The sequence below is a fragment of the Odontomachus brunneus genome, unplaced genomic scaffold (assembly GCF_010583005.1).
Source record: "Odontomachus brunneus isolate Ranch 3 - 2012 unplaced genomic scaffold, Obru_v1 Obru_scaffold_093, whole genome shotgun sequence".
Classification (NCBI taxonomy): domain Eukaryota; kingdom Metazoa; phylum Arthropoda; class Insecta; order Hymenoptera; family Formicidae; genus Odontomachus; species Odontomachus brunneus.
Genome location: NW_022639543.1, coordinates 531,202 through 541,727, shown reverse-complemented (window position 1 = coordinate 541,727; position 10,526 = coordinate 531,202). Strand labels below are relative to the sequence as shown.

General features: G+C 38.2%; 1 protein-coding gene across 1 annotated transcript in view; it reads left to right on the top strand.

Moving 5' to 3' along the window:
* Positions 1 to 574: 574 nt before the first annotated feature.
* Positions 575 to 10,526, top strand: part of LOC116848344 (4-coumarate--CoA ligase 1-like) — a 56,775-nt gene continuing 46,823 nt past the window's right edge. Inside the window, exon 1 of the mRNA XM_032824312.1 lies at positions 575 to 702. The gene's annotated coding sequence lies outside the window, so the exon portion shown is untranslated. The remainder of the gene's footprint in view (positions 703 to 10,526) is intronic.

The following is a 10,526-nucleotide window of genomic DNA, read 5'->3' as shown; positions in this document are numbered from 1 at the left end:
ATATATATATATATATATATATATATATATATATATATATATATATATATATATATATATATATACTATACTATACGTTTTCATATAGAAAATAAAAATATTATTGTATTTCTAATTTTCAGTGATTTTTGCAGGGACTACATACCCTCAAACACATAAAAACACATTTTGATACCGTAGAAATATATTGTTTATTACATATATTTTTTAACTACTTTACTTATCAATGGAAATGTACAAAAGACGTATTAATTAGAACATAGTAGGAATGACGCTTTTTACGTTGCTGCTGGTAAATCAATAAATTTAATACTGCGTATCAAATTGTGATCTCTACCGTAACAGGATATTTCAGTCTGTCGCCTTATACGACGATTCAGTGAACTTTTATCGCGATATATTCGATGCTAATAAATCTACCGTTCGATTCGGCATTTAAAGCCATGTCCAATATTCTCACGTAGTACAGTTCAGCGAACAAACTATTTGCTCGGGCATGCTATCCGGAACACAGAAGCTCTATTCAATTACGGTGGCGTAGCAGACGTCCGATAAGCATCGATTTCGCACAACTAAGGGCGCCTCCACGTGCCAAGGAAAGCTAACGCAACGTTCCTAATCTCCCGCACGACTTGCGACCCTCAGCAAGGAGCCAGCTTCCGCCTACAAGGATCACGATCTTAAGCACTCCACTGGCGGTGGGTGAGTATATATTGGTATATATATATATATATGTATGTGTGTGCGTATGAGTGAATGCTTTTGGGAATCTCGCCCTGAGGGTCCGAATAATCCGAACGTGTTCGAAAGTAATCGCGAGCCACGTGAACCCATTTAGCGATGTTGCATATAATACCTCTTGTAATTCACGAGGCGAGCCGCCCAACTTTACCGCGACGGAAATTCCCTGCTCACGATCGAAATCGAAGTCCGACGTGCGCAGTGAGTGGTTCATAATGTCTTCAGAATAATGCAAGTAAGGTAACGGTCCCAATTATGGGTCAAGCCTCATTTATAACATCAATTTTCAGCCAAACTTTGTTCACTAACATATTAAAAAAGTACACATTATAGTGAAAACACGGAGAAACTGTTTAAAATTTTCTTTGTATTTTTGCAATTATATCCTGAAATCTTTTTTTTCACTTAAACGTTATTAATATTTATAAACAAAATTAGAATATTCTTTATTTTGCCAAATTTTTAAATATTTATAAAATTGTTAATAGGTTAATAGGTTGTACAACATATATCATTATTTTTAATTGTCGTTAGTTGCTTGTTTCAAACGAGTTCTTTTATCGTGCGAGAAGTAATGACACGATAAAATAACTTGTTTGAAAAAAAAAGAAATTCACGACAACTGTCTTCAAGTTTATTTTGATCCGATTTACCCTGTGATCCGATTCGCCTCGGTCTACCTTAATGTATAATATTTTCTTTCTTAAATGTTCAAGTATCGACATGAAGGAACTCTACAGTATTAATTCTTTAAATTCATTTTCAGAAACATTATCAATTTTCATCTAAACTCATATTTTCATCGCGTTTTCTTTTATATTTGGTATAAAGTGAAATATTGTAATTAATATTTGCGACCATTCCTGTACATAATTCTGTTTTATAGACTTGAAAGTCTATTTATTATTTATCATAGATTTCTATTAACACTTTTACAGAAAGTAAATAAGCAAGAATGAAAAATTCGTGAAACATGATCTTTTGATAGAAATAAAAAAAGTCTGGAAAAAATTATTTAATAACTTAATGCTTAGTAACAAAAATTAAAGTTTAAATAGATTGAAGATGACGAATGATCCGTATTCGACTAATTCGTTTCTTCTTATTGCCACATTTAACGCGATTAAATTTTAACTACGCCAATGAAATTTATCTCGCGAAATGATTTTTTTAGCCTATCTGATTCTAATCGCTAATATCCTTTTCTATCTAATCTCACTTTTAGATATCTGACAGTTGCATTTATTTCAGTATCTTTTTTTGACGTCAATCGTCATTAACTTGTGGAATAATTTTTAGATCTTATCAGCTAAATTTCGACATTGCGAAAATACATGTCGACGAGCGGAAATTTTTTATGTATTCTTTCTTAAAATTCAGAATTAATTAATTTAAAACCCAATAACTTTATTTTAAAACTGTGTGATGTTTGTTGCCTATATCGGTATTAGGAGTTCTTTTTAATATTCGGTTTGATCTTAATGACTCATATTTACAAGTAAACCTACCCAAAAGGTACACTCCGATTTCTTTCTAATTTGACACAAATATAGAAGTACAAAAAATATTTAGCTCATATTTTTTCATTTTGACACTTTGAGTTTCACGGGCAGTTTATAGCTTTTTAATGTTTTCACTCCTATTATCAACAAGTACAACAAAAATGCATAAGAAATAAAGTTGAATTTCATTATTAAGCCAAATGTATCGCTTGAAGTACGCATATACCCCCTCTTGTCATTTTCTGACTAATATAACGTGAAAATTACTTTGGAAAACTTTAGTTAATTGTGTTATTTAATTTAAATAAAATGAAAAGTTTTGCACGTTGTACGAAATGCCTGTGGTACAAGAAGAAAAAGAAATCATCAAGAAACATGGCGATATCTCTCCTAGTCGGCATTTTCAAACGTACATCCGTCGCACGAGTATATCGAGCAATGCTTCTAACATGTGTTTCGATTGACATACGAGTTGGCTCTTGCGCGTACGTATGTTTGTGTAGATCTCTGTACGGCTGTGGATAATCAACGGAGACGATCGTGTCGCCGGTATCGACGCCTTTCGCAATGGACGTTAACCAAGTTTATTCGCGCAACATGTGTATACAGTAAACATCTATTGACGTTGTTATCCCAACGCTTTCAGTATATCGCACTTTTGTATCGCGAGACAAAAGATTGTCGCGCGATCGATCAATTTTCACAAATTCGTATAAGTTTGTGGACTTTTTACGCACGTTCTAATAAATCGCTCGATTTGATTTGCGTATCCTTACTTCCCGAAATCTTCCTGCAAGAATGTCGAGATGTCTGGATAATCTGTGTATTGTTAAACTACTGGGTTCTCACATTATCCGAGATTGCCACCTGTTCGTTATACGTAGAGTATGCTTCCGTACACGCGTTATACGTTGTATCTCCGGGTGATTGAATTTCAAGGGATTTGCCGAAGCTGAGGAAGAGTCGGATTATCGAGAGAGACGTCTTAATTGTGCGGTGGATAGTTCGCATAGTTAAGAAGTTGCTACGAAGGACCCTACGATTTAAACGTAGTATCTTAATTAATAGCTACGCCGTACTCCTTCGCGAACATCGACGGGTGATTAACAAATACGTCGTTCCAGCTGGCTACTACGTCGCTTTGGCAACATCTATACACTTTTTTTCCTTTAACTGACATCAAGCTACTTTTACTCGACAAAAATAAATTTGTCGTGCTTTACTTTTCTTTGCTTCGCTATATTCTATCTTCAAACTTTGTTGTGCTCAATATAAGCGTCTTCAAGATCGTGTTATTGCTTCGTGTGACAAAAATCGAAATATTCCGGGAATTTTTGATCATTTTCGTTAGTTACTGAGACGTCAGTGTGAGACATCACGGAAAGAAAAGATTTTGTAATAACTGAAAACCTTGCTGAAAGTCTTGGTTACAGTCGTAATATATGAACAACCAGTTTGCTATATTACAATAACCATGTCGCAGAACTGCATAAGACTTGTGGTCGTATCTAATAAAATTTTATGTTATAGCACAGCAGATTTATTAGTACAGCAAAGATGATTCTATATCACAACTATAGGAAATATAGTTTAGTATATGCAACTAATTTTTCTGTTATTATATTAATTAAAGGAAATTTGGTACATTAACGGATTCCAATATAATTAAATCACCAGCTACTGCAGCAATAGGAATTAGCTAAAGCAAAAATGCTTATTGAAATGTATCGAATATTTACGCCGCAACTTTCCAAATAGCATAATAAAATATTATGAGTGTAAAAATACATCTAAAGATATATATAATTTACATAGATATATTATATATCATAAATGCATACGTTCTTCTCTAAATCAGAAAAAAATATTTCAGATCGTTGATCTTTCAGGCATTAGTCATTGGAATTGTTGTTGGTAATTGTTTGATGCCACAGGTCTCACGTCGACGTTAATTCAATCGGCGAGTCCTAACGAGAATGCATGGCGATTCAGCTACGCCGCTTGGTCATTAACCATAACACGCACTCATGTCCGATAATCTTCAAGCTGCTCGGTCATATGCGCGAAACCGTCAGGATCTCCCGTCAGAAGTGCCAGCCGCAGTGGGTCCTGTCGCCTTGGTAATTAGTGGAATAGCATTCGAGTGCAAGTTACGACTCGCGGAGAGTGTTGTGGACTGACTGCGGGGCGGCCTAATCGATATCCGATCACTCGAGCAATACGTCAAGTACATCCCGCGCGCGTTTGTCCCTGGTATACAGAACCGCCGTTCGTCGGCGGTATGTATGTATGTGTGTGTATGTGTATATAATATGCATTCCTCTCCTCGTATTTATGCACAACGCTAATGCGCATCTGGCGGAAGTGCGTGCATCGGGTGGTGCAGAAACATCTGAATCACCATAGTGTGCAAACAGCTCTCGAGCTGGACGGTTAATTTGAGTACAAAGTATGCATACAATTATTATTATTGTTTAGTATCCTCTTAAGGTTACACACAATTGGCTTCTCTCTCTTTTCCGCTTCACGGGATGCTGAAACTGACAACTTTACCGACAGAACACTGACATTTTTCCGCAAAGTTTACGTCGTATTGGTTACACAGAATTACAAATGCTTTTACGCAATGAAAATACGTGCAAAGATAAATAGGAGCATTGCTCGATATGTGATGAAAACGAACAAAAAATTTTTAATGTAAAATCTCGAGCTGTCAGTTAGCGTAATATTTGCGTAATCCAAAAATTTCGCAGCTTGTACATGCCGAAAGTGTGTATGCTCCAAACAGAAAAATTTTGAAGAACATTGCTCTACCTTCGCATCTGCACTTGGAAGCTTAAAAATATCGAAAAAGTTTGCAGAAAGATTTCTATACATATATAGTTAGGTTTTTCGTTGAATATGGTAAAACAAAGTAACACACATTCATATAAGTTCTGTATACACAAGAAATACGAAAAAGATAGCGTGATTATGTTAGTGACGATTGTCTCTGCATTATCGACATTGTTCGAGTTCGTCATCGACTCCAGCATCCCCTTAAGACCTCTTATTTTAACCTAACTTAACATATTTTTATGCATCTAATTTAAAGTAGGTTATAATTTTTTACAACCCCCCAAACTTTATCTAACTTTTACTCCTGCCAGAATCTTGTAAGCCCTTAACCTATTTTTACCCGTCTAACACAACCTACATTAATCTATTGTAACTTAATTTAAACTTAAGTCTAATTCTTAACTTTATTTTAAACTTAAGTCTAATTCTGCTTTACACATACACACACGCGTTTGCGCTTTCCACTCGCTTCCGTTCCTTATTCCTGTTCTATTTTATTCCTATTCTGTTGAACTGTTAAAGTATTTTTTTAATTGTCTTCGTTATCAAATAAATTTTTAGAAACCGAGAACCGCTATATATCTGATCAATGAACTTCTCTTCTCGATGACTATCGACACTTAGTGATTTTATTGCAAACAACTTTTTAATCCTTTTTCAAGAAATCGAAAAGCCGTCTCATATATCGACAGCCGACACATCATTGAACCCGTTGGCACCTAATTCAACTCCGAGTAACGCGAGTGTTCGGGCTTCGAGAGCGTATCGATTGGTCAGCGCTTCCCCGGAACCGTAAAAGCGATCGAGTGCGAGACGGAGACTCGATAACGCGGAGATTCGCGGTTGAGGAGCATCTTACGGAACCCTGAGGCTAAGATTTATGGATAACTCGCAAGCTCTTCTGGGAACTTCGATGTTCGCGTAACCTTTGATCGCGCCTCCGGGCGCATACTTATCGATTAAATTTGGCAGAAGCTCGCGAGAATCGCGAGATTTCGGTGAACGGTAATGGAAATACCGCTAACGTCGTGGTATCTTCAAAACACCCGATATGTGTGCGCGTATATTTAATCGGAACGTTCTAGAGCGCGCACTCGTGCGACGAGGATTCAATAATTAAGTTCACCATTAATCGTGGGGGGTCAGCTGGGCTCACACGATCCGCAGCCGCGCGCACCTTGACGAGATAATCGAGATATTGGATCCATTCGCGACTGAAAAAAAGTCTCTAGTCCCTGACGATTTTGCTCGATACCAGTTCCGCCAAATAACTTCCCTTTATCCTTCAAACTCGGACTTTTTCCCCATCACTTTGACGAGTGAAGATTTCATCGCGATAATTCCTACGAGATAGTTTTGACTCGTTGATTATGTACATGCAGAAAAGTTCTACTGCTAAGAAACACGATCGCACAGTTTACTTTTCTCCTTTTAACCTGTAGTTACAAAATGCTATCGCTTTATTGGATCTTGTTATCTCTTAATCCTTAATCTCTTAATCTTAAATGTAGGCCAAATTCTTCTAAACATTCTGCGAAACATGAAGAGGCGAAAACAAAAGGACAAAAGTAATATATGTGATACGTTTCCTTGACCGATAAGTAGTTGTCGTATGTCAAACAAGTAATCAAACTCGTGGCCACGCTAATTGTCACACGTAATAATTCTCAGAAGCCAAAACTAGTCCAAACTCAACTCTCCTTTTGTTCGCTTGACTCGTGACTTCCTCCCTCGCGGGACTCCGTTATCACCACGACATCGATCCTCGGTCATATATTGACTAATCCTATCGTCTCATCATTGGCTCGTGTTGCCATAAATGCCTAAATGCCTAAATGCCTTTGTACATACCACGATTTTCAAACCTTCGGTTCGTGTTTATTCTGGTTAGATTAGGTTAGGTGCTTATACCAAGCTTATATTTTTTTTTCATCTATAATTTTACTTATTTAAAAAATTTTTTTCATTAATTTTAATTTTCAAGAAAGGCTTGAACATTATATTGATATTTTTAATAAGCTATACTCTCTATTATAGTGAAGATTGAGCTATTTCTATTAATTTTTCCTTTCAAAAAGGACTTAAACGTTCATAAGAAAAGAATTTGATTGGATGAACGAAATATCTGGTAAAATATGAACGAGCCAGAATTTCAGTTAAAATTACCAAAATTTTATTTAAATTAAAAAAATTTCTGATTAAACAAACATATTTCTGGCTAATCAAAACTTACAACTGTTCAATTTAAATCAGAAATCTTGTTAATTTGAACAGAATTCTGGTTCATCTAATCAAATATTTTCTCCATTAAAACAAAAAAATCGTTTATGATTTCGATTTTGCGATTTTTTCGATACCGTTTTCTCCATTGGTCTTCTCCATTGTCAGTTCGTACTTGACAATTTCGACAAGCGACGGATGTGTCGCGTGTTTCTTGCCGTACAGCGACACGAAGTGGAAAAAGTCGAGGCGAGTCAGACGGTCGCTAGAATCACGTGCGGGAAGAGACGACGACGGCCGGGACGAGAACAGCATCATAAAAAGGCTGAAGCGAGATCGCGAGATTGATGCGGCATTCCGATAAAGCGTGGGGGGAGCCGTTATCTCTCGGACACCGCTGATTCAATCGGAGAAACTAACTTGTCCGAAAAAGATCGGATGGGGATCTGAATCGAAACTTCGATGTACCGATACAAAAATTGGATCGCTAAAATATCTCGTTTACGTATCGTGCGCGCGCTATGATGGCTCCGCGCGTTCGCCACGGTCATTTTCGTTTAATATCTGCCAATAAAAAACGATATATTCTCTGATTCTTGGAGCGCCGGTCGAGCAGAGATATCCAGGAAGTGAATGGCCGGGATGAATGAAAGAGTGGAATAATAATCCTTTGAAATGGCACCTGCGACGCAATTTCACGCTCTTTCCGAACGCTAATTGGATCTTAAGATTAAATCGGGGTGAAAGCGCCGTCGTGCCGACTTATCAGGACGGATACTTGTCTCGCAATGAGTATATGAAATATACAAATATCGTGACGCTTATTCATTCCGCCCGGGCACTTGTTACGTCCAGTAGATTTAATGGAGGAGAGGCGCTATTAAAGTTCAAAAGTTTACAATTTCTCACGGAGAATGCATAATAGTTATAGATTCAACTTGCCTCGAGAGACTTATCGCGAACTATTTCAACTCCTAAAGCTTCTAGAATCTCTCCGTTTAAGCGGCCAAACCAAGCAAATAGCGCGATCAGCAAAGAAAGTATTCAAATACTGAAGTTCCCTTTTGCACGATTAACTCAAACATTTGTTAGATTTTTAGGGGAATAGATTTAAAGATAACGCGTTAAAAAAAAGTCACCCTTTGAATTCGAAATAACACAAAAAGAAGATGTCATATATACAGAGTGTCTAATGCAACGCGTGTGTTCTAAGTGTAATAATGCAGGCTTTGAATTAATGCCAAATTGTCACTTTTAGATGCAATATAGGTTAATCTCTCCAAATTTTTATATTACTTTCGAAATTTATATTACTGTAATTCTCTCCAAATTTTTATATTACTTTCGAAATATAGGTAATACATTCTTAAACGAAGTCTCATCTAAAATGAATCCATCGACAGTCTCTCGTACAACGTGCACAACACCTTGAACTATATTACATATAAAGTACGTCTCCACTATGTGGAGTTATTATTTTATATATTAAATAGAAATAATCTATTAAATTTTTGTAGAAATCAGTAAAATTTTATAAACAGTATAAAACTTTACTATTGTACAGTATGTAAGTACTTTTTCTAGCTCATACACGCATTTCTGAAAATTTCAGTAGAAAAGATTGACAGCAAAGTCAGCCGAATGGGAGTCAACGCGATGGTTAGAGTTTACCTTTCGCCCTTCGCTTCCATCGTTGCTTCACAGTATAATTCCCTCAACCTTCAGCAAGAGAGAAGAGGGTGAGGGGAGAGAGAGAGAGAAAGAGAGAGAGAGAGAGAGAGAGAAAGAGAGAGAGGGGGAGGGAGAAAGAGAGGAGAATTCGATTTAATAGAAAAAAGCGCCAGAGCGTCATTCCAGCGAAAGCCTCGCGAAGTTAAAAATTGTCTTCCTGATGTGCCGATGAAGTGTGAGTTTCGAGGCACGGTCGGCGCTAAAGGCGGCCCGTAAATTGGATCTATCAGCGCGTTCGGATGGTGCTATATCATGCTGGAAGCAGCGGACAGAGAGAAGGAGCACCACCATCTTTCAACGTCAGTGCAGAGCCTAGTCGGCCACCCACTCGGCCCCCGACCCCGCGCAATGGAACACAACACAACACAACACGACTCACCTAACTCGCCCCCTCAGCCCCGTCGGGATTGTCGAGAATGGCCAATCCACGCTTTTTATGATTCTTTCTGGTCGATCAAACCTCGTCGGCCGGTTAGGCGCATTCCGTTTCGGTGTAATTAATCGTCGTTTTCTCGACGTGTCCCGAACAATCTTCTCGCGTACAACACTCCCGTCGAGAAAATTCCCTAGGATGCACCGGTGCGTCAGGTTGGGTTAGATGCGTTTTCAGCTACCGGTGCGAAACGACGTATCGCGAGAATAAATGAAGGGACACAATTCCGGCTTCAGCGGGAAGATCTCGCGAGTGCGAAATGACTCGAAAGTGATCCATGGATGCGAGAGACGCAATCTCTCGAATCATGTTTATAGTATAATCAAGTCATTTATCGCTTAGTTATTCCGCGTTAACGGATATCGAGGTCACTAAATTCACCGGAGCTCGATTACCGATGAATCCACGCCCAATTTGCTTCGTAATAAATTCTTCCAACGATAATATCCTCCCGGCGCCATAATAAAGTAATAACTAAATTGCGCTTATGAATGGCAGCTGTGGAAAGGTGCAGCATAGAAATACGTAAATGCGTCTCGTCGGGAGTCGTCAGTTTTAATTAGGATTGAATGAGAATTTAATGAAAAAGGCACTTTTCCTCGGCAGCCGCGAGCTAGTGGCTGACAAAAGGGGCGTTTTTCTGCAGCGCTGTAACGCGCGCAACGATTATGCGGAGCCCTCGAGCACGCTCGAACACGAAAACGTTTTCACGCGACACGAGACCAATAATTAATCGAGGAAATCAGATCGTCCGGGATTATTAATCGCCGCGCCGAATTCGCCCTGGGTTGCAGAAGAGCAATCCGTATCGCGTACGTATCCGATTTAATCGACTGCCTCGAACGATGCATCGTCGATCTTCCGTCCGCTACGATGTCCCGTTCTCTTTTTCGGTGTTGAATTATATGTCGGGACACAAATAACAGGCTCATGTGCGATACGCTTCGCGACATTTACCTAAGGTATATTCAAGATAACGCTAATAAATATTCTCGACGCGAATATTTGCATTTCTCGTCGAACACCGATAATGCGCGAATATATTGTCTGCAAGTTAGCAC